Raw genomic sequence first — 26,299 nt, 5'->3', positions numbered from 1 at the left:
CAACTGCTTGCCTGCCTGCTTTCCTGATTGCCCCTAACCTGGAAACTGGCAGTAGGACATCCCTCTCACAATCCAGGACTGCTGGCTCCCAACTGCTTCTGCCTGCCAGCCTGATCACCCCCTAACCACTCCGCTGCCAGCCTGTTTGCCCCCAACTTCCCACCTCTGCTGGCCTGGTAACTCCTAACTGCCCTCCCCTGCAGGGTTGATCACCTCCAACTGCCGTCCTTGCAGGCCTGGTCCCTCTCAATTGCCCTCCCTTGCAGGCCTGGTCCTTCTCCATTGCCCTCCCTTGCAGGCCGGGTGCCTCCCAACTGCCCTCTCCTGCTGGCCATCTTGTGGTGGCCATCTTGTGTCCACATGGGGGCAGGATCTTTGACCACATGGGGGCAGCTATATTGTGTGTTGCAGTGATGATCAATCTGCATATTACTCTTTTATTAGATAGGATAGAGGTCTGGTACAGGGGTGGGGGCCAGCTGGTTTGCCCTGAAGGGTGTCCCTGATCAGGGTGGGGTTCCCTTGGGGCATGGTGTGGCCTGAGCGAGGGGCCTGTGGTGGTTTGCAGGCTGGCCACACACCCTGGCCTGCTCTCTCAAGCTCCGTTCTGCCGCCATTTCTGTTTTGATTTGTTTACCTTCTATAATTTAAACTTTGTAGCTTGAGTGGAGGCTTAGGCCTGGCAAGGGCAGGCAGAAAGCTTGGCTTCATCTTTTACCTAGGAAACCTTGCTCTCTGTGGCTGTAGGCATCTTGGTTGGGTTAATTTGCATACTCGCTCTGATTGGATGGTGGGCGTGGCTTGTGGGTGTGTTGGAGGTATGGTGAATTTGCATATTTGTCTATTATTAGGTAAGATATATATAAAAAGCCAGGGTCCGTAACATCTAAAATGACTGAACGAATAACCAAACGCCAGGCTGCATGCGCAGCAGGCTCCAGTGGGCGGGGACTGGTGAGCGGGCTTAACTGCTGGCCTCTTAGTCCCTTCTGGGTCACGGGCGCCGTGGCAACCCAGCACTGACTGGTGCCCTCACGGGCACTGCAGTGATCCAGCACTGACTGCTGACACCAAGGCGGGTGTGATGTGATTGGTTGTGGGGCTCCAACATCACCCCACAATCTCCCTGCAGAGGGAGGCTTCGCCAGGCCACCATCTGCGGGGTTCTGTGATCACCCCAAAGAGGAAGGCCCAGGCTACCCTCTGGTGGCGGTGGATGGGTCCTCCCTCTGCGGGGTGATCAATTGTGGGCTCCTGGACTGCGAGAGGGCACACATCAGGCTGAAGGACCCACCCCCCACTGAGTGCATGGATTTTGTGCACTGAGCCATTAGTCCTGCCTAATAATAGACAAATATGCAAATTGACCATACCTCTAACACACCCACAAGCCACGCCCACCATCCAATCAGAGTGAGTATACAAATTAACCCAACCAAGATGCCTACAGCCACAGAGAGCAAGTTTTCCTAGGTAAAAGAGGAAGCCAAGCTTTCCGCCTGCCATTGCCAGGCCTAAGCCTCCACTCAAGCTACAAAGTTTCAATTATAGAAGGTAAACAAATTCAAACAGAAATGGCAGCAGAACGGAGCTTGAGAGAGCAGGCCAGGGTTGCTGCCGGCAACAGGGGAAGCAAAGCTTTCCGCACACCCTGGCCTGGCCCACCCACTTAAGGCTACAAAGTTTCAATTATAACCCCAACAGAAATGGCTGCCGGCAGTGGAGGGAGCCCCAGGCTTGGCTCTGCTCCAGGCTACTAAGTTTCAATTGTAGAAGGAAAATAAATTCCAGATACCAGGGCCTCTGCTTGGGTTGCCAGGGGGTGTGGCAGGCCTGCAAACCACCACAGGCCCCTCACTCAGGCAGCCCCACGCCCCAAGGGAACCCCACCCTGATCAGGGACACCCTTCAGGGCAAACCAGATGGCCCCCACCCCTGTACCAGGCCTCTATCCTATCTAATAAAAGAGTAATATGCAGATTGATCATCACTGCAACACACAATATAGATGCCCCCATGTGGTCAAAGATCCTGCCCCCATGTGGACACAAGATGGCCACCACAAGATGGCCAGCAGGAGAGGGCAGTTGGGAGGCACCCGGCCTGCAAGGGAGGGCAGTTGAGAAGGACCAGGCCTGCAAGGGAGGTCAGTTGAGAGGGACCAGGCCTGCAAGGGAGGTCAGTTGGAGGTGATCAACCCTGCAGGAGAGGGCAGTTAGGAGTGACCAGGCCGGCAGAGGAGGGAAGTTGGGGGCAAACAGGCTGGCAGCGGAGTGGTTACGGGGTGATCAGGCTGGCAGGCAGAAGCGGTTAGGGGCAATCTGGAAAGCAGGCAGGCAAGAAGTTGGGAGCCAGCAGTCCTGGATTGTGAGAGGGATGTCCGACTGCCCGTTTAGGCCAGATCCCGGTGGGAGGCTTGGCCAGGCCACCAGCCGGGGGGCTCTGTGATCGCCCCAAAGATCGCCCCGGTGGGATTGGGCCTAAACGGGCAGTCGGACATCCCTCGAGGGGTCCCAGATTGGAGAGCGTACAGGCTCGGCTGAGGGACAACCCCCCTCTGTGCACGAATTTCATGCACCAGGCCTCTAGTCCTACCTAATAGACAAATATGCAAATTGACGATACCTCCGACACACCCACAAACCATGCCCACAAGCCACGCCCACCATCCAATCAGAGCGAGCATGCAAATTAACCCAAACCAAGCTGGCTACAGCCACAGAGAGCAAGGTTTCCTAGGTAACAGAGGAAGCCAAGCTTTCTACCTGCCATTGCCAGGCCTAAAGCCTCCAAACTTTGTAACTCAAGCTACAAAGTTTCAATTATAGTAGGTAAACAAATTCAAACAAATGGCGGCAGAACGGAGCCGGCAACAGGGGAAGCAAAGCTTTCCGCACACCCTGGCCTGGCCCACATGCTTAAGGCAACAAAGTTTCAATTATAACCCCAACAGAAATGGCTGCCGGCCACGGAGGGAGCCCCAGGCTTGGCTCCGCTCCAGGCTACAAAGTTTCAATTGTAGAAGGAAAATAAATTCCAGATACCAGGGCCTTCGCTTGGGTTGCCAGGGGCTGTGGCCGGCCTGCAAACCACCACAGGCCCCTCGCTGAGGCCACACCATGCCCCAAGAGAACACCCATCTTGATCCGGGACACCCTTCTGGGCAAACCAGCTGGCCCCCACCCCTGTACCAGGCCTCTATCCTATCTAATAAAAGAGTAATATGCAGATTGATCATCACTGCAACACACAATATAGCTGCCCCCATGTGGTCAAAGATCCTGCCCCCATGTGGACACAAGATGGCCACCACAAGATGGCCAGCAGGAGAGGGCAGTTGGGAGGCACCCGGCCTGCAAGGGAGGGCAGTTGAGAAGGACCAGGCCTGCAAGGGAGGGCAGTTGGAGGTGATCAACCCTGCAGGAGAGGGCAGTTAGGAATGACCAGGCCGGCAGAGGAGGGAAGTTGGGGGCAAACAGGCTGGCAGCAGAGTGGTTAGGGGGTGATCAGGCTGGCAGGCAGAAGCAGTTAGGGGCAATCAGGAAGGCAGGCAGGCAAGCAGTTGGGAGCCAGCAGTCCTGGATTGTGAGAGGGCAGTTGGACATCCCTTGAGGGGTCCCATATTGGAGAGGGTACAGGCTGGGCTGAGGGACAACCCCCCTCCATGCATGAATTTTGTGCACCGGGCCTCTAGTATATATATAAAAGCCTAAGCAACCGTTCGACTGGTAGCTATGATGCCCACTGACCACCAGGGGACAGACGCTCAATGCACAGGCATGGAAACATGGAACAGACTGATGAATTTCAGAGGGAAGCGGGAAGGGGAGAGTGCAGGAAGAGATTAACCATAGATCTTATATGCATACTAGAGGGCCGGTGCACAGATTCATGCACCAGTGGGGTCCCTGAGCCTGGCCTGCAGGGATTGTGCTGAAGACAGCAGTCCAACATCCCCTGGGGTTCCTAGATTGCGAGAGGGTGCAGGCAAGGCCAAGGGACACCACCATTGCACAAATCTGTGTACTAGGCCTCTCTCTCTCTCTCTCTCTCTCTCTCTCTCTATATATATATATATATATATATATATATATATAACTCCTAGTAATATGTTGTCTTGGAAAAACTGGAATAAAAAGTAAAATATTAGCTCAGTCTGTGTGGCTCAGTGGTTGAGTATTGGCCTATGAACCAGGAAGTCATGTTTTGATTTCCGGTCAGGCACAGGGCATATGCCTGGGTTGCGGACTCAATCCCCAGTAGGGGGTATGCAGGAGTCATTCAGTCCATGATTCTCTCTTATCATTGATGTTTCTATATTTCTTTCTCTTCTTCTCTGAAATCAATAAAAATATATATTTTTTAAAAAGTAAAATATTATCTCTCACTGTAGTACATTTTTATGATTACCAGCCACATAGTGCTAAGCAGGTACTGGAAATATCAGGGGGGAACACTTTGTAAAGTATCTGATTGTCCAACCCCTGGGCTGTACACCTGTAACCAAAACACAATAGTATTTAATCTGAACTGTAACTGAACAAAGAAGCTATGATATCTATGTACAACTGCTCTCACCAAATATTAATAATACACAGATCTTTATTATTTATTCCAAATTGAGTCCCACTCAGTGTGATACTTGGATGGAATACGGAGCTATCAATTAGGGGTGGAGTGCTGAGAGGGTGTGAAAGTGGCATCCTGCTCAAAATTACAGAATGCATTTGAACTGACTTAAATCCCAAGACCTTTTTTCACAGGTATGATGCTCTCGTGCTGTTTCTGTCACATTGCAGATACCGAAGCATATAAATAAGAAACACTTGAAATCAACTGATTAAAAAGGCTTTCTTCATTTATCACATACAAGTAAATCTTAACTAGCTAGAAAACACACACACACACACACACACACACACACACACACACACACACACACACACACATTTTGGCTTTTCTAACTGAAGCAGTTCCGTAAAGAACCAGATCTATTTGCGCGAGTCAGGCAAGAAAACACCAACTGATAGTTTCTCTCTCATGCTCTCCCTCCCTGCTTTTTCTCCTCCACAAGCCATCTCCATGTACTGCACAGTAATCCATTACAATATGTTCCAACATCTGCCTCCCCATATGATGTATGACCTATTCCATTGACCCTTTTTATGCCGCTTCAGACTTGCTGCTCGTTACTGTGGGAGGATGAGGACTGCGTCTATGCCTGAGGTCACCAACAAGTAAATACCTCTCCATTTGGCAAGGTAAGAAGGACACTGGCTGGAACGCTCTTCAAATCTTTATATACCAGTTACTATACTCATATCTCTAATTGGTTTAATTTTGGGGGAGCAATAAAACACTGCTGAAATTCCCTTCATAGTAACGATCAGAAGAGAAATGCTTGTTTACCAGGGTGGGGAAGTTCTGTTGTTACCGACTATTCACCATTTAATACAAAAAAATTGAGTATTACGAGAAAGATTTTTAAAGAAAACACTTCTGTTTGCCTAAGATCATCATTGTGAAACCATTGTTCATTTTAACCCAATAGATTGGGGAGGGGTGTAATAGTCATCAACGTTTTAAAAATAGCATTTTATCTCAATACAAAAAGAATGATTAGTTCATAGTAAGTCAGACTAAGTATTATTTTGCATATTATAAAAATCAGACTCACTTCCAGAATGAATAGTTGCTAGATTCTTGAAAATGTAAGGCACTCAGAGGGAGAGAGGATATAAGAGCCAGGGTTTTCTCAGTGGCGATACTGAGCCAGCCTAGAAGTCTGCATGCTGCTCTAGGGCTCACCATAACAATCCTGTGTGCTCAGTGGAAAAAAGGAAGGCTCTCAGTGGTGGTTCAACAACTTGCCAAAGGTTAATCAACTAGCAGTTCCAGAAGTATGAGTATCCATGATAGTTCTCCTTTCTAGCTTGTGCCATATAAACTCGCCACATGGGGACCCATGTTACTATGTGAAAATGCTTTCCAAACTTAAACTTCATGTGATGAAATCATCTCCCTCTACTGCATTGGGAGTCCCCTCCCTGCTGGTCAGTGGAAATAGGATGTCTCCTGAACTCTGAGTCAACAATAATTTCCAAGGCCAAAGGTTAAAGCTTCAAGAGTGATGGGTTTCTTGATTGTCTGGTGACAGAACTCTACTCTCCCTGAGGAAAGCACAGCCATTCAAGATTTTTCTCTTTAATTGTTTTTGTTTCACTGCTAGTACTAATAGCAAACACGTCTGATGGGTTAACATGAAAAGGACTTCTTCCTTTGGATTTCCCCCTTATTTTTTTCTTCACTGTTTTCCCTGTAAACCTTGGACATTAAGACAATATTGCCTATTAACACTAGTGTTGATTATTTGAGTACATCAATTAAGACAAATTGACCTAAATTTCAAGAGAAACATGGACACAGAATAACAACAATAGCAGCAAAAGTAACCATAAGAGCTAAAGTTGAGAGACGGATGCTAATTGTATGTCAGGCCCATGCTTACATCTCTCTGAACCTTCTCAACAGCCTTAGGAAATAGATATTGTTTGTATTTTCTGGAGGAGGACACTGAAAGACAGAGAAAGTAAAAATCATTTGTCCAAAGGAACAGGTAAGAGGCAAAGCTGAGGTTAGAATCCAAGTCTTTTTAGAGAGACTAAAATGCTTAACCTCTATGCTTTATGAACGTTCTTTCTTCTGGTCATTTTAATACAGTCGTAGGATCTGGGGCTTTGGGTCCAAGAGTTGGACAAGCCTGAGAAGGGCAATTCTAACAGTGCTGCTGACAGAGGCTGGGTTCTTCTGATTAAAACTATATTGCTGCAGAGGTAGGGCATGAAGTGATAAATATTCAAGAGGCCACTTTGCCTTGCATTTTCACCCTGCTTCTTCTTGGCTACTTTCAGTAAAACATTGTTTCAGTGGCTTTTCTTCTCAATTCACTGTGTTGTAAGAGCATATATAATGTTCTCAGGCAAATCAGGAAGGGCTTCCCTATAAATATAATTACTTCAAGTGAAAGTCCACACATGGAGTAGGAAAAAGTCCTGGCAGAACAGCCTCGTGGTGGGAGAGAACAGGACAAGTACAGGGTCCTGGGAGGAGGCCAGTGCGGCTCCAGTGGGGTAGGAAAGATATTTGCAAAAGTAGATGGGAAGCTGAAACAGCTTAAGAAGAGGAATGGCATAATTAGATTTGCATTTCCACAAGATTAGTCTAAATATAATAAGGAGAAGTGATTGAAAGGGTTTGGTTCACCTGCAACCCACTTTTAACTGAAGTAACATCTACCTAATCACTCTTTCTTACATGATTTAAAATTGATTCAATCTCAATGTAGAATAAATCTGGATATATAATTTTCAACATTCTGAGTCATTCTTATTTAAATATTTGCTCTTTCCTGTATAACTTATACTAAGAATGTAATCATATGTTTAAAAAAAATCTATATTTGGTTACAATTCATAGTCACTAAACTTGGTTTTTCTAGACCATTTAAATAGAATAAGACAGACATATTAAAAAGGAGCCATTTGCACCTTCCAAATCACACATTATTCTTAAATCAATTAAAATAACAAAAACACACGCTGGCCGCACTTTGCATTTACAATGTGTCTGGACTTTCATTAGCAACTTGGATCACAACAGGCTTCTTTTCCAATTGCATAGGACACATTCTTCACAGAGTATGGAAATCATCCAGAGAGCCCTAGCTGGTGTGGTTCAGTGGATAGAGTGTGGGCCTGACAGGTTGCAGGTTCAATTACTGTCAAGGACATGTACCTCAGTTCTATCTGGGGCGTGTGCAGGAGGCAACCAATCTGTGTTTCTCTTACATTAATGTTTCTCTCTGTCTCTCCCCCTCCCTTCCACTCTCTCTAAAAATTAATGGAAAGTATTCTTGGGTGAGGATTAACAACAACAACAAAAAATGAATCATTCAGAAAAATAATCAACAATTGTAACTACAGCTTTCCTGCTTTAAATTGATTGAGTCACTTAACACTTATCTATTGGGCACCTGTTATATGCCAAGCACTGTTTAGAAACCTAGAACATATCCATGAACAGAGATCTCTTCCTTAATGAAAGGATTTTGAATGTTTCCCCCAAGAGACTTGCAAGATTTTAATCTTTCATTAAATCTATCTAGTATTTGTTTTATATTACTCCATATGACATGATGTATTACTTATAATTTCTGTGAGAAAAAAAATATATCCACGGTTTCTAACATTTGTAAATGAATATTGTTCTTAAAAGAACTAAAGTCATTCCTCAAAGTGCATGATTGAAAGATACATGCTACAATATGGGTAAACCTTGAAAACATCATGCTAAGTAAAATAACTCAGACACAATAGAACAAATATTATATGATTCCACTTATATGAGGTACCTAGAATAGCCTAATTGATAAAGACAGAAAGTGGAATGGAAATTGTCAGAGGCTGAGGGAAGGTGGGGAGGGGACATGGAGTTCTTATTTAGTGGGTATAGTGTTTCCATTTGGGATGAATACGAAGCTCTGAAAACATTGTGAAGGGATGTAATGCTTCTGGATTGCACATTTTGTAATGTTTAAGGTTGTTAAATGATTAAATTCATAACTTTATTGTTATGCATATTTACCACAGTAAAAAAGCACATGATTAGGAGGGAAATAGAACAGCATCACTGTTTTTCAGTACCACATTAAGCTTTATTACTTTAAAACAATTTTTCTCCTAATTTGCTCCCTGGTGCTGGATCATTTTATACATTAATCCTAAAGAACAATTTTAAAGGGAGAAAGAAGTATTGTTATTGTAAAGTAAAAAAGAGGGTGGAAATAGTAGCATCTTTTAAAAACAATGATGAAAAGTTACCCCAGGCTTTGAAAACACATAGCAATAAAGCAAGAGACAAGAGTACCTGAGTCTAAATCAAACAAATCAAGTAATGCCCATTTCAAATTCATGGTGGCTTTGAAGCAGATGCTACTGGGTCATGAGATCATGTCACCCCTTCCCTGACTTTGCAAAAGCACAGCATCTTCCAGTCCTACTGTAAAAGGGATCTCTCTCTTCACTTTCCTATCCAAAGCCAGCTTCTTTTTCATATTCAGATGACTGTTTATGAGCTCAATCCTGTTTCAACTGTCACTCTTTACATCAAGGAAAGATAGATGGAACACACCAACCCCAACCTAAATGACCTTTGGATGTGACAAGAGTTTTAGGTCAGCCTTGCTAAATGGAGGCCTTGGTGTATCGAGACATGCCTTGGGGTGAAATTTACAGTGAATTTATTATCTCCCAGTGCCCTTTGGACTGCTTCCCACCATCAAACACCATGGCAGCACTTGGAACAGGAAGAAATACATTAACTGGAATCTGATCGTTTTAAAAGGTTACAGCTGCCCAAATATAATTTAATTTCATACTTGCCCTTTGAGGGTTTGGTGTATATTTTCATTTTATGACTGCAATGATAAAGCTCTTAAGATTCCAGGCAATAAAAAAGAGAAAAGTATTTTAAGGGTTAGAAGTCTATTCAGTTCATACGCAATGAGTGAAGTGACAAATTAGCTTTTTAAAAAATCTTAACATTTCTCTTTTATATTTGGATCATCTCTTATGCCTCTTCTGACCCTACACTTCAACATTTGGTTGAAATCAGTATGTAAACACCAACTTCTGATGTCCGTCAGCTTGAAAAAAAAAAGATGATAAAAAAAGTGAAGATAAAGTCAATCTTATTTAAAGTGAAAATGCCTTAGTGGAGAGAACACATTTTCAGTAGTGTTTCCTCTCATATAATTGGGACAACTAACCCATTAAAGTAAATCAACACCAAATTGACTTACCATTGATCCTGTACTTTTCTAGTATATTACACTTTCACAAACTTGAAGGGTTAAAAAAAATCCTCTATAAATGCCATACTACAGCTTCATGAAATTAATTAGTAGATATTACTACTATTATTTTATATTCAGAGAATAAAGAGATATGGTGCTACTAATGCCAAAAACTTAATTTGGAAAAAAAAGACACAAAATTCAGATAAAGTTACCTTTAGTTTATGTTAGCCATCAAAACAATTTTTTTAAAAAGGCAAAAACCCTCCAACTTTTGCTCTTTCCCTTAACTCAATACTTTATCAGAGACTTACGAGTTCATTAAATATCAATCCAATAGAGTTTGAGGCAACACAATATTTTAGATTCACTCTGAGTAATAGGAAAAGTCACTTAGTAAAATTTTTAACCCAGAGAGGTCAAATGCAACTTCAAGTTATATGTATGTTTGTGTACATTCATTCATTCATCATTCTTTAATTTAGCTAATAAATATTTCTTGAAAGATATTGAGCTGGTTCCTGTGACATATACTCTTTAACAATATTTTAGATTTTTAAGATGGTACTCCTAACATATGAAAAGCAAAAAACCAAGAAATATAAAACCAAACCAAAACAAAACAAAAACCCCACAAATAATTAGCATTTTATGTCTTATAAAACTTAAATATATTAGATAATTGTAAATATTAACTACATATTTTACTAGCAAGCTTAAGTTTCATGTTGATATGTCACTGTTTTAAAAGTATTTTACATAGTATTTAACCTGTGTAACAATGCTATGGGGCAGGCATTAATATCCTCATTTATAGATTATAAAAATGTAGCCTAGCAAAGTTAAGGAGCCTTTCCCAGGTAGTAAATCTACTAGTTATTGAGACCCACATGCTCTGGACAGTAACGGGAGACAGTACTTATTGTTCACTCATTTATTCATTTATCCCTCTTTCAGTCAACAAATAGTAATTAAATATCCACCTCAAGTAAGAACAATGTAAAAGTAAACAATATCCAGAAGTCAATTTCCAGAAGTTCTATTAAAAAGAATCTTCCTTCTATTTCTCCAAAGAAGACATGGAAATGGCCAATGAGCACACAGAATGATGCTCAAGATCACTAATCATCAGGGAAATGCAAACCACAATGAGATGTCACTTCGCACCTGTTCGGGTAACCATTATTAACACACACAGGAAATAACAAAGGTTGGTGAGGATGTGAAGAAATTGAAGCCATTGTGCATTGCTGGTAGAAATGTAAAATGGGATAGTCTCTGTGGAAAACATTATGTCAGTTCCTCAAAAACAAAACAAAACATAGAATTTCCATATGATCCAGCAATCCCACTTCTGAATTTATACCCAAAATACGTGAAAGCAGGAACTGAAACAGTTATTTGTACACCCTTTTTCACAACAACATTATTCATAATGGTCTAAATGTAAAAACATCCCTAATATATATCAATATATGAATGGGTAAACAAAAGTTGGTATATACAAATATAGTAGAATATTATTCACCTTTAGAAAGAAGAAAATTCTCAAACGTGCTACAACATGCTGTATGTGAAGATATTACGCTAAACGAATAATCCAAATACAAAAGGCCAAATATGGTATGATTCCTCTTAAATGAGGTACCTCTACTAGAGAATTCATAGAGAACAGTGGCTAACAGGAGCGAGGGGTGGGGAAATCAGGTGTTACTGTTTAATAGGTATGGACTTTCAGTTTGAGATGATACAAAAGTTCTGGAGATGTGAATGCACTTAATACCACTGAACTGTACACTTAAAATAATTAATATAATGAATTTTACATTGTTTATTTTTTACCATGATAAAACAATTACTCGATGGAAGGTTAATAAAAATTACTAAAGTTTTGGGTCACAATCAAAACTTAAAAAGTAAAATTAAAAGCAACAATTAAATACTTAGAAGATGAGAAATTAATATAAGTAGAAAATCATTTGTTTACTCCCTAGGGTATGAACAAAGAAATGGTAGATTCAAGGATGACAGAGCTGAAAGCCATATTAAAATGGAGAGATTAAAAGAACACCAATCAATCTGTAAGACAGCTGGCTTCTCTCAGTTCAGCTGTTCTGTAAGCCAGGTTTATACTTTCTGGGCAGTAGAGGAGAGGTGGTCAAAGAGACCAAGGATATGAAAGGGAATTTTGGGGGGATAATAGAACTGTTTTGTTTTCTGATTGTAGTGGTGGTTAACACTCATAGAATTGTTCACCCCAAAGGTAGTCAATTTTACTATATGTTATTTTTAGAAATTAAAAAATGCAATCACACATACACATACACACTTCAACAACTCTGACATAAACATTTTGGCCTTTCTTGGCTCGAAAAAAAGCAGGAGAAGTGAGAATTTGATGACACTGTAGATTATAAATATGTTTTAAAACACTACAAAATTTAGACTTTGTATTTCTATAACCCTAATATGTCCATATGGGTAAAAAGAATGAATAGCAAATGGTTTGAATGTGCAGGAGAGCAGATAGCTGGGGATCACCACCCATCATTTGAGATAATAGGAATATAAAGTACTGTTAGTAGACTATTAAATAAACAAGGTGAAACCAATTTTTTCCATTTTAGCTGATTCTAAGAAACCAATTGTGCAATACTTTCTTAGCATAAAAAATATTTTCACCTCTATGTTTTTCCTTTCCAGGGGAGAACTCGCACTTCTTTCAAGTACAATTTGAAAACATCCCAATTCTAATGGGAGAGTGGGTAAAAATAGGGCTGTTACTGTGCGATGGTCTAAATGACTGCTCTATCATTGATGTTTTCATGATGTTATTTGGCTGGCCAGTAGCTGGCTGCCACCCTCCAGTAGCTCTCTGCCCGCTGCCCCACCCTTCTGTAGCTCAACCGCACCCCCCCTCTCCCACCCTTCATAGCTTGCTACCCACTGCCCGGCCCCCTCCTGCCCTCCTGTAGCTCTCAGCCACCTGCTTGTAGCTCGCTGCCCCACCCTCCTGCTGATCCGTGATACGGTTGTTATTTGGTCTAATGTTACGCTTCATGGCATAACGGCCATTTGCATATTACATCATTATTATTTAGGATAGAGAAGATAAAACTATGAATGAAAACACCTCTAGGCTAGTATCTCTAAGATCATTTAGGATGTTATCAATGATATTTAGAAAAAAAAAAGCCAGATATATTTTCCACTCTTTAGCATTTGGTAGTCCCTTTTTCAACTCTTGACTCATCTGCTCATATCTGGATTACTATTATAAATGTTTCACCAAAAGCAAATATTTCTAAAGGAGGTGGTTCCTCTATTTTCACAATTGTGGGAAAATAAAAATAAAGTAGCTAGAGGCTCAGAACTTGATAAACCAGAGAGAGGAGAAAAAAATTGAGGAAAAGTGAAGAGGGGAAGAGGTAGAGAAGGATTAACAGAGGAGGGTAGCTAAAGAACAAAAAACAAATCAAATGTTAAATGAAGAAAAAGGAAGATTTAAAAGTGAAAAAGAGAGAGATTTTTTTTTTTAAAGTAAGAACAGAAAGTTAGATTTTAGGGGAATAGGTTCATATTTTAAAACCCTTGGCAGCCCTATGGACAAAAAGTTTATAGTTCCCAAACAGTTGACTATGTAATTCAAAATTACAGAGCATTTTAATTACTGCTATAAGCTATTTTATGTCAATTGTTATTTGTTTCCAGATAGCTCTTCTTTTCTTGTTGTTATGTTGCCTATTGGATAACCTAGCACTGGTCTGACCCATGCATTGTCCTTTTCATTCCATGGAGATGTAATGGGAATAGTTAAAACTTTCTTCCTAATAGAATCTTCAGAGTTAGCTCGACTATTTTCAAGTCCATAAAGTATTTCTTTTGAATGCCTCAGATCAATAATCGCCTCATCTCCCTTATCTCATGTTTTCTTTGACAGCACATGAGTAAATGTACCCATCAATCAGAGAACTTCACTTTTAAGTTGTAAAGTCTCCTTCTGGCTACTTTCATTAGAGCTTATTTTGCTTCATTTTTTTCCCCTTCTTCCCTGATATATAGGTAGGACAGCTCTATTTATATGCATTTTAAAAATAAGAAAACTTGTGTCCTGGCCAGGTTAAATGGCTTGAGATCAGACTCACACATCATTTCAGAGGCAGGCTGCGACTAGAACCCTTATTTAAGGTGCATCTGTTGAGCTATTTGGGAGGTTCCAGGGATCATGATAGACCAACAGCTTTGGTTACCTGTATTGTGCTCTAACTAGCCATCCTTGCTGGAAAACTCTCATCATTATAACAAAACACGACAACTTTCTAATAACACACGACATTCCCTTCAAAGAGAAAAGTTTGCTCCTTTCACAAATAATCCTCAATGTCATAAAAGCCAATATGGTCCAGTAATTCTTACTGAATGAAAAGAAATGGAGAGTAAAGTAGGGTCAAATTTCAGAAGGAAACATCTTTTAAAAAAGATTTTTACTGATTTCAGAGAGGAAGGGAGAGGGAGAGAGAAATAGAAATATCAATGATGAGAGAGAAGCATTGATTGGCTGCCTCCTTGCACAACCCCTACTAGGGATCGAGCCCACAATCCAGGCATGTGCCCTTGACTGGAGTTGAACCCAGGATCCTCCAAGTCCACAGGGCGGTGCTCTATCCAACAGCTAAGGCTCAGATGGAAATTTATCTTAAAGCAACTACAATAGATAGAGGGGCAACACTTTCAATAATTCTACCTTATTCCAAAATGGAAGTCACTGTGATTTTAACTACCACTATCACTTTTTTCCAATCTATGTTGAAGTTCTAGTAATGGCAAAAGCAAGAGAATATTGTTGCATGTTGGAGGCATGAATGATGCCACTCCAATGTTCATTGACACAAATCATTGTGGAGCATATTTGAGGTCTGTTACTCCATTTATCCCCATCTACTTTATTTAACCAAGGAGCAATTGGGTAAGAAAGAAACAGTGCAGCATTAAAGGAAAGGTCAGGATTAAAAAAAAAAAAAAGATAGAGTGAGTAAGAGTTCATGTCCCTCCTTCCCTTTCTTTGTATGCCTTCAGTTTGGCAAGCCAATACTGAGAAACTTCCACAGGAAACAGCAAATTTGAAATATGCTGGGCTGGTGTAAGCTTTTTATCTGAAAAAATCGAAAGGGGCTCTATTTTCAACCCTCGTGAGGACCCTGGCCAACCAAACACAACTCAAAATTGGAATGTGGATTTTCTCCTTGGTCTCTTCTTAGAACAGTTCATTCATGACTGTAAAATCTCATCTGCATGATTATATAATCATCTTTGAATACTATCTTTCTTCTAAGAAGCAAATGAAATATCAACAAGACTTGTGATGTAAACAATCTCACTTTGAACCTTCTATGAACAAAATAGATATGAAACAGCATGCTTCTCTGTTGTTTTGTTTTCTGGATTCCTTGATCTTTCAATAGCTTCTCACAAAAGAATTAATTCCCAGAGCACAATCACTGAACTCAGCAAAATGAAAGCAATCCAGGAGGTTGCCATTGTCACTAATATGCAAATCCCTCCCGTTATTTTATTCATCCTTAATTTAACAGTCTAAATGCAAAAATAGCAATTTCCCCCCTCATTTTATACAAAACAACTAAAAATGATGTATACATATATATAAACATCTGCATTATTTTTAAGGAAACCATGGGAAAATGGGAAAAAGCCTAGATTTAACTTTCAGTTGCTAAGATTTCAGGCACATTTCTGTTAATGTCTGACTTAGCCAGGTCACTACTTAGAGCCTAAATTACCTCATCAATAACATTAAGGAGTTGGAATAGAAGAATGGTTTTTAAGTAGTTCTGTGTTTTCTAGTTTTGTTTCAGCAGCATAATCTTTCATTTGAACACTCTTAGCCAGTAGAAGTCAATGTAGAAATAAGTAAAAGTGAATGGTACTGTTTGGGGTACCATTTTAAAATAGTTTGAAACAACTGTTTTTAACAGTCTCTGTGATCCTTTCCATTTCAATTATACTTGTTAGGACAGGAGGTTGTATGACTTTCTTCAAATACTATCTCATACTCACATTCAATACATTCTCTTAAATTTTGAGGTCTTCTATGACACCAAGTATTCCTAACTGATTCATCTGCATTCCTTATGCTTAGCTTAATAGCTACAAAGAATATTTGCTGTGTAAATAAAATTCCAGGAAATTATGAGCTTTATAAAAATCACTTACTTTCCCATTTAAGTTTGAAGCTAGGAAGTAATGCAAATTATAAATTTTCTCAGATTTATATGAGAAATAGCCTAGCTATTCTAAAGGAATAGAATAAGATACATGTGCCTTAGTATACACTCTAGGCAGAGTAAGCTTTGAAGGGTTATGTCGGTAAATCTTTCTTACATTATTTAAAAATGTACATCACATGAAAAGCATCTATGTAAATAATATTTTAAATTTTATAAAATATTTATTTAGAATAGTTGCAGGCAGCTCATAGAGACAATTCATTTACATCATATCAATGGAAAAACAGGACTCAACTGGAGGCATGATTTTTATTTTGTAGATATAAATATTGAGATAAAGAGTGAACAGCAGCAAAATATAGAGCACTAGGCTTCAAATAACCACACAGTCAGTTTTTTTGTTGTTTTAATTGTTTTTTGATAAGTAAACTCATTGCCTCACAGAGATTCCTGTGATGGGCCTTAAAATTATGCTACATAGGGGAATAAAATTATTTCCTCACAAATAAGACAATATGCCTCCATTTTACTAATTTGCTTTAGATGCTGCCCCGAAAAATAAATCCACAGAGAAAATGCCTGCTACATTGTAATCTGAGAGACTCCCTTTAGGCAGTAAAAAATAAGTTTAATACCAGTTAATGACATTTATTAACCAACTAATAATACCAAGCACATGGTATTTGATAGATGGTAATTAATACTTTTATTGCTCTAAACACTTTATGTATATTATCTCATTTAATCCTCACAATATCAATTATACCCATATTTTACAGACAGGCAAACTAAGGCATGGAGAGGTTAGGTAACTTGCCTAAAGTCAGAACTAGTAAATAGCAGAACCATGATCTAAGGCTGCAGGTCCCAGACTTTAAACCATTAGGTTATAATGACTCTCACTAAGTAATAAAATAATAATCTAAAGATAATGTCTTAATAGAATAAAAACTTTCACTTTAGTCTTTTTGTTATCTTCCCTCTAATTATCCCCTGCCAAGAGACTACATTTTTCTGTATGTAATAAATTAACTACAAAGACGTTGCCCTGTGTTCACCAGTATGTAATGCAATTTACATGTTCCACTTGCATAATTTGAGACTTAGCCATACAAATAATGGATAATATTCATGGATAATATTCAACAGTTTTCTGGTACCAAATAATAAAACAAAACAAAACAAAAAAAACACCCAGCATTTGTTTCTCTTAAGGGGCACCTGTCTTCATTTGGACTCTAGGCTCAAGATTCTTATTGGTCCTGTTAAGGTGATAACTTCTATTTATGCAAAAGTTTATAACCAAGGTTGAATTCGTCTTCATGACACATTTCTTAAATACATTAAAGGATATTAATAATATAAATGAAAGGTACAATTAAATTGAAGAACACATGTTCAATATAAATGCTATCTGTGAATGTGAAGAATATTAGTTGCTCTCTTTTTATATAGAACCAAGATTAGAAAATGAAGTAGTTCTATTTTGCTTAATGACATGAAAAACTTACACTTTTACCATTTCAGTAAATCAGTATTGTTGCTACTCTTGGCCTTGAGCATAGCAATACTTTTATGTATAATGATTAGCCAAGAAACATTTTAGGGTAACCTAACAATGTTTTGCTTAAGAGAAGATGCAATGCCATCAAGGAATGGGCATGGCCTTGTGACCAGAAGTCCTGGCACTGACAAATATTTATATTTAGCATATAACACGATAGAACTTCAAATCTAATTTTGACATTTACCATTTATTTGATTGGTTGTTACAATAACAGCGGGTACTGTGGAAAAGCACACGTGTACTGATGTATCTGTTAGCATGTATTGAGACACCATAAAGCTACCGGAAACAAGCAAATACAGAAATAAGATGAAAAAGACATTGCTTGTACTGCCATCATTGTTCAAATGTCAAACAACTCCCGGGAGCCCTAAGGGTGGTAATAACTATGGATGTAGCTCCTAGCAGGTCCTTTCTTAAAGGAGATTCTTGAACACGGCTGGGTTCTGACTGTAGCCCATATGGGCTTGGAAAAGTCAGAGAAAATGTTGGCTGCACTTTTTCAGGCCTATTTGCATATGTTCTTTAGTATGCAGAATGTCTCTGTATATAATTTAATTGTTGTTGGTTTTTTTGCCTCTAATAATACATATGCAAATGACTTACACTTGCAGCTGTGCTGTATTAATCATATGTGTGCTTCTGTCTGTCTGCCCTGCAGGCTCAGGGTTGAAGGGAGAGGAAAGAGGGGATTCATTCTTTAACCTGCAAGGAAACCCACTCATGCAGACAGAAGTCCAACAGCAAACAGCACACCAGGGTTGCCACTGAAATGAGGCGCAGGTGATCATTTTTCACCCTGAATGGAAGTGACTATGATCTAAAAATTAAACCGAATAGTAGAGTATCTAGGTAGGAAAAGACGAATGCTTTACAAGTATGTATCCTTGTAAGTAATTCCTTCAATAAGAAGTTCAAAATCCTCACATCTAGACCTCTCCATATGGTTATTTCTCCCTTATTGATTTTTCTGGGGCTTTCTCTTGGTCTGAAACATAAAGGCAAAGTCTAGTGCTCTAGGTATTATGAAGCATTTATCTGTGTCCTGTCATAATTATTGACCTCTTTTAGAGACTGGTTGGTACAAGGTTGATAAAAAGATGAACTTCAGTTTTCATCCACGTCTACCTTGATGTTACTCTATCAGATAGAATCTTAAGCCCTTTGCACTGACTTCCATAGGCCTTTGATAACTATGAAAAATATTGATTTCAGTTGATATTTTGTATGATTCATTCTCCACTGAGATCACACGTCATCTCTCATTTCCTCTATCCCAGAAATGTATATTATTGATGTTACTGGTTACGGAAACTGCAGCTCCATGTGATTTATGACAGATTGTAAGGTTGAGTCTATGTTCCAAAAATATTATTATAGATTTAAAAAGAATCCAACTAAAGCTATTAAAAGGTTAATTAATTCAATAAAATTCTTGAATGAATGCTACTTGATTATTTTGAGTAAAATATAACAACTCAAGAAGAATTCATATCTTTTTTCTTTGCTTATAACTATTAATCATTGGTTAGAGTCAACATGTTTGGCTTCCTATAGGTATAACAGGTGGCAACCATCTTTTGGCCAACACAGATACAGTATTTATAAAGTGAGAAATAAGTGGATAAATATTTCCTTCTAATTTCAAATCTTAGAAGCCTGGTTAAAAATTAGAAATAGTATACTACACTGAAACTGTTACTATTTAAAATGTGTCATGATGCCCATCAAGTCAAATGCAAATTAATGACAATGAAGGTGAGAAATAAATGTTAGATGGATTGCTGCCATTACTTGATTTTATAATTAGAAATAGATGGTAATCCTAGTAATTTTATGTAGTCACAAAAGTCCAAAAGTTTCAGGATGTAACTTTATTTTTCTTAAATAATAGAGGCCTGGTGCACAAAATTCGTGGAGGGGAGGGGAGGGGAGGTGTCCCTCAGCTCAGCCTGCACCCTCTCCAATCTGGGACCCCTCAAGGGATGTCTGACTGCCCGTTTAGGTCCCATCCTGGTGGGATCAGGCCTAAATAGGCAGTTGGACATCCCTCTCACAATCCAGGACTGCTGGCTCCCAACCACTCGCCTGCCTGCCTGCCTAATGGCCCCTAACCGCTTCTGCCTGCCAGCCTGATCACCTCCTAACAACTCCCCTGCCAGCCTGATCGACGCCTAACTGCTCCCCTGCCGACCCAATTGCCCCTAACTGTCCTCCCCTGTAGGCCTGGTCGCCCCCAACTGCCATCCCCTGCTGGCCTGGCCACTCGTAACTGCCCTCCCTTGCCAGCCTGGTCGCCCCTAACTGCCCTCCCCTGCTGGCCTGGTCACCCCCAACTGCCCTCCCATGCAGGCTGGGACCCCCTAACTGCCCTCCCCTGCAGGCCTGGTCCCCCCCAACTGCCATCACCTACAGGCCTGGTCACCCCTAACTGCCCTCCCCTGCAGGCCTGGGTCCCCCCTAACTGAGCTCCCCTGCAGGCCTGGTTCCCCCCCCCCAACTGCCCACCCCTGCAGGCCTGGTCACCCCCAACTGCCCTCCCCTGCAGGCCTGGCCCCCCATAACTGCCCTCCCTTTCAGGCCTGGTCCCCCCCCAATTGCTCTCCCTTTCAGGCCTTGTCCCTCCCACTGTCCTCCCCTGCAGACCATCTTGTGGTGGCCATCTTTGACCACATGGGGGCAGCCATCTTGTGTGTTGGAGTGATGGTCAATTTGCATATCACCTCTTTATTATGTAGTATTATACTCACTTTTTAATATTAAAATGAAGCTAAATTATCTATTATAATAAAAGCACAATATACTAATTAGACTGGATGGCCAAACAACCTTCCAGACAAAGCCAAGGCTGCAAGGGCCGAGGCAGCCGCCATGGCTGTGAGGGCTGAGCCCCTTGCACGAATTTTGTGCATCAGGACTCTAGTCTATATATATATAAAAGGCTATGATGCGCACTGACCACCAGGGGGAAGATGCTCAATGCAGGAGCTGTTGAGCTGCAGTGACTTGGCAGTAGCAGTTCTTGGGTGACGCATCCCAGAACCAGAGAGGAGAACGGCCCTCTCACAATCTGGACCCCTCGGGGGATGTGGAGAGCCTGTTTCGACCCAATCCCTACAGGCAGAGGAACCCCACCTTCCAGAGGGAGCCCTCTCATTCCGCAGACACCCTTCTAGCCATAGCATGCAGCCCCAGGTGCGGCCAGCTGGGAAGGGACCACAGAAGTTTGGCTCCATGCATGTCTGGTCTGTCTTGCCCAGTCCTGCCCTGCTGGCCACCTTCTAATTAATTTCCTTTCAATGTGCACAAATCCGTGCACTGGGGCACCAGTGTTTCTATATAAATGAATCCCCATTCTTTAAAAAGAGACACTATCAGAAGAACAAATGTCAAAAGCATCATTGGCTTTTAGATGGAAAGAATAGTTGGAAGCAGAACAGATAGAAAATGCTGAGGAGGAAGAAAAAGAAGGTATGTATTCTTACACATTAACAAACAATATAGGAATAATCAGTGTTGCGATATTTGATCTTTTTATAAAATCTGAGTTTAAAGGAATTGCATAAACTTTAATAAAGCTAAAACACATTCTTTATGCAGTAGCCCATGGTTATGATAAGAGAAAGGGAGAAATGAACAGGAGAGCGAGATTTCTCACATACTAAGAATCTCCTAATCGGAGATGAAAAAATGCAAGTTCCCTGGTGTTTAATGTATATAATTTGTTCAGGGAATTAAGCATATATTTCTTTGTTGTTTTGATTAAAAATGATTATGACCATTAACTATGAGAGTTTCTTTCATTTTATAAGTATGTGTGGAGAACCAGCTCTTTGCTAGGTATTCTTCTGAGCACTTAAGATACAATAATGAGTAAGAACAAAAAGTATAATGGTTTAAAGTTTTTAAGTAAGGGGAGGATGTTCTGGTGGAGCTTAGAGAATATTTGGAACAGACAGACAGTAAATAAGAAACCTAATAAATAAGTTATATAGTATGTTTGAAGATTACTAGTGCTATAGAGAGAACGCAGAACAAGAAGAATAGAGTCATATTTATGGGAAGGTTATTTTATGATTTAAATAGGTTGGTTAGGGGAGGCCTCAGAGAGATGACATTAGTGCAGATTCTTGAACTAGATAATTGGTCTTCCAGGCAGGGGAAAGAGCCTTTTATGTAGAGGCACAGCTGATGTAAAACTCTAAGGTGGAAGCATGTGTTAGCAAGTGAAAGGATACAAAGAGCCTCCTGAGGGGGGAGCTAAGTCAGTATGGACTAAAATAGTTGCAAAAGTAATTTCTTAAATACCATAGTGCCAAAAATGGCATATAATGTTTTCGTAAGTCTCTTTTATTTTATTAAATGAGAATGCTTTTTTTATTTAAAACATTTAATGTATATCTTATTGAATTGAATTCAGACTATTAATTTTTTCTCCCATGAGCCACTAATGCTTTCAATATTTGTATTTCTGCTATTGTCTTTTTTAAAGGATGAAAATAAATTTATATAGGAAACTAATCATGAATATTCAGCTAATTTCAATATTACAAAGCAGAATAGCTAGTTGAGCTTAATAGATGCATAATTTATTGAAAGTGTAATGTTAAGATTCACTCTTCACCCATTCATTTAATATATATTTATTGAGTCCATAAAATATTTCAAGCACTTGATTAAGTGCAAATGATAGTGAGTCACTGACTTCATAGATTTTGCCATCTGGTAGAGGTGAGAAAGTAGGCTTTAAAATATATTCTACAAAGTGCTATGTGAGAGGGGAAATATCATGTGCTTTGGGAACATAAGAGCTGCATTAATCCAGACCAATGAAGTTTCATTTTTTTAAACTTTTTTTTAAAACTTTTTTTTTTTTTTTTGCAGAGAGAGGAAGGGAGAGGGAGAGAGAGAGAAACATTGATGTGAGAGAAAAACCTCTCGTCCACTCCCTGACCAGGTATTGAACCCATAACCTGGGCTTGTGCCCTGACCAGGAATCAAACCAATGACCTGTTGGTGCACAGGACAATGCTCAACCAACTGAGCTGCACTGGTCAGGGCAAAATGACGTTTTAACTTGCAACCTCAGGGATAAGTGAGAGTCAGCTTGGTAAAAAATATTGGTAAAGCTCCAGGAAGAGGAGACTCCACAGACAGGAGAGTGGAGAGGTAATTTGGTAACACCAGGGAGTCGTTTAAAGTTTTTAAGTAAGGGGAGGATGGGATCAGATTTTCTAAAATCAAAAGGATCATTTTGACTAATGTAGAGAGTACATTGAAGGAGGCAAGATGGAGACAGAAAGACCAGTTTAGGGGCTATGGCAGTAAATTAGGCAAGCAAATTAGAGTAGTAGGACCAAGAAGTGTGACAATTACAAAGGAAAATAACAAAGGAAACAAATAGATGGATTTTTGATGTATTTAGTATTTGGAAAGAATGAATAGGTACAGAGGAAGAGGGGTTAAGTATAGCTCTCATGTTCTTGGGTTAAGCAATGGATGGAATTGAGCTATTTGCCAAGACCAGAGATTGAGTGGTTTGGAGCAAGGAAAAAAAAAATTGGTGAGTTTTATTTTGTTCTGTTTCTGGTGTTGGCAAACATCTATAAATTTCCTCTGAATAGCAAACTAATAGCCAATACATAGTTGGCCATATGCATCTGACGTTCAGGAAAGACTTAAGAGGCAGAAGAGACAAAGACAGATATTCATTATAAAAGAAATAAATACAATGATGCCTTGGTAAAATGTTGATTTGTATGTATTATAAATATAATCCAAATAAGTCATTTTTTTCTATAAAAAACAAATGTAAGTCAATGCTTAGACTATTTTAACTGTACCTAAAATTACACAGAAAGGTGATATTTAAATGTAAAGTATTTTTATTGCATGGTAAATATTTCATTATTATATCTAAGAACAAGAAATAATTTTTAGCTAATAACAGGTGGTTTAATTTAAAACATGTCATTTTGCTCTGCTTTTAAAATAACTGTTCTTATCTTTATTGTTTTTTTAAATAAAGGTTCTGTTTATGGGTTTTACTTAACATAATATTACCCAACCATGAACAATGAAGGCTATGCAATAGATGATTTCAAGGGGAAATACAAATGGTAGGTAAAGAAAGTCAACCATGAGCAGGAATATATTTATAGTGTCCCTTCTTAAATCTAGATGTTAAAAAAGAGAGTCTTGAATTGACACACAAAAATACAGGGTGTCCCAAAAAATGTATACACACTATATCTGAAGATTTCATTACATTTTTGAAAATGAAATATATTTTAATAAACACTACCTTTATAATTATTCAAAGTGTGTATACATTTTTGGGGCACCTTGTAATCCATATAAAGAGGTAGGAAATGAAAAATGCAAAAATCAAAGTAGACAGCTGTCATTACGAATCCTGCTACTTTATTCAGTATTACAATTCATAAAGAGTATTTGTATTAGTGCCAATTAATCAGCATCATTGTTATCATTTGATTAGCAGGTTACTGTGTTAGCAAATGTCCTAAGAGGGGCAGTGCTAATACAATATCACCTGTATTTGGAGAAGCAAATATAATGGTTTAAAACTCATGGATTTTGGACTCTGTGACCCAAAGTTTTCTTCATTGTCAAATGGAGTTATTAATATATAACACAAAGTAGTATACAATGAGAATGAAATGAAAATAATACTTGTGAAAGCCTGAACATAAAATCTAGCACAAGAGTCTAGAACTTAATCTTCATGACTGAAAAAGAATCTTAGTAACTGCAAGGGACTTGAATGTGATGGAGAGTACTCAAGGCATGTTAAGGGATGGGAAATGGAGAGTTAACAGAGTATAATTAAAAACAGAGTTTGGAGAAAATTAAAACTGCCTCATAACATTATACTCCACTGAGATGAAACCTCTGGGATACAGCTTACCAAGGTTGGGGTCAATGTTGGATAAGGGTTAAGATAGGACGTCTGACTAGGCATGGTGGTTAGCGTTTCTCTGACCCATCTGGGCAGGTTTGTGGAGAAGAATGTGGATGCTATTTTAAAGCAGGGGAGGGGAAGTATTACAGTCCACTTTGTACCTCTGGTGAAAGCTGAAGTCAAGGTCAGGGATCTGTGAGTCCAGTGTCGGGAATATGAGTAGGGAGTAAACTGATGTAAGCATCCCAGCAAAGGTAAGAGTCACTCCACTTTAAAGAAAAGCTAGACTATCAGCCATGATAAAAGTTTAGGATGTGTCTGCATTTGAATTCCATTTTGTAATCATGAGCAAAATGTGTGTGTGTGTGTGTGTGTGTGTGTTAATAGTAGCTAATAGCTTACCGTGACAGAGTTTTAGATTATTAATTTTCTTGTTATGCCAGTGTTGATTTACTGAGATCCTAATTAAAACTCATATGGGTACAATACCATTTATACAAAGGATTCTTCTCCTGTTTATAGATCAAATTATAGTTAAAAGCAAAAGTGAGCATGTTTGGTGTCCTTTTTCTTGTTTTCTGATAAAGAAAAACAATTTATATCTTTAAATTTTAAGGAAATGTATTGTTATAGGGATGGAAATGAAAATGTGTGTCAAATATTATAATACTATCTCTACAGGAAAAGAGGTTTGGATGATTGCCTAAGGAAGCAACTCTGCAAGAATCCTGCAATGAAACATAGGGAAGCCTCCATCTCACCCTTGCTCCCATTTACCACTAACCCAATGGTGAAAGGAAAAGAGAATGTCTAACATCTTTTGAAAGCAGACATTCTAAATCTCTAAAGCTCTTATTTTTTTCACATTCAAACCTATTGCTGGATGATCTTCCCTCTTCCTTTAATTCCACTACTCTTTTTAGTTTTACCTATTACAACCACTTTTCTATTGTAGCTATTTCACAGATGCCATTTCAAAGCATAAGAAATGTCACGTTACTTTTATTGGCCCCATGGTTCTAACAATTCTCAAGGTATTTCCAGCTCAAAGAAACAGACACTCACACTGTAGATTTTTGCAGAAAAGGTAAAATAGGATTGACTGTTATTAACCCCTGTGGAACATAATATGCCTCAGCTCCTCCTGTGAGGCTCAGCTGGGTTTTCAGAAACTCACCAGGTCTTCTGACAATCCCCTTGGTTGACCATATGTATCTGTCTCTTGATGCCGCAATACAAAACTATCGTTCTCCTCACTGACTAAGATCATCTATCATGACAATGCACTTTCAGGAATAGGATTTAATTTTATGAAGCACAAGTGCTTTATATATGGCTTCACAGGCTTATTGTGTCCTTTGGGTGAAGAAAAATATAAGACTTCTTGAAAAGGGGGGGCTAGTCCTGTCATCAGATGATCTGCAATTCCTACTAATTCCGTAACTATCAAGACCATAACAACCAACATAAACTAGGAAAGATTTTGCAGGATGCTGATTCAAAGGTTTAAATAGTTAATGAAAGATCCCTTTAATATGATTTTTTATTGATATTCTTTTCAAACTCAGAGACAAAATTTCCAAAATTACTTGGTCATCTACTCAAGTTATCATTGACATTCTTGGATATATAAGGATATGTATAAAAGGTCTTAATTGGAATGTCTAAATACAGTTGTGCTCATTTAGGCATCTGCTTATCTGGTCTACTTC

The 26,299-nt window shown here is 39.4% G+C and overlaps 1 protein-coding gene across 1 annotated transcript in view; it reads right to left on the bottom strand.

The window, feature by feature from the left end:
• Positions 1-26,299, bottom strand: part of SOX5 (SRY-box transcription factor 5) — a 971,057-nt gene that overhangs the window by 83,007 nt on the left and 861,751 nt on the right. The window lies entirely within an intron of this gene.

The sequence above is a fragment of the Eptesicus fuscus genome, chromosome 7 (genome assembly GCF_027574615.1).
Source record: "Eptesicus fuscus isolate TK198812 chromosome 7, DD_ASM_mEF_20220401, whole genome shotgun sequence".
In the NCBI taxonomy this organism is placed as follows: domain Eukaryota; kingdom Metazoa; phylum Chordata; class Mammalia; order Chiroptera; family Vespertilionidae; genus Eptesicus; species Eptesicus fuscus.
This window is presented reverse-complemented; position numbering and strand designations above follow the sequence as displayed.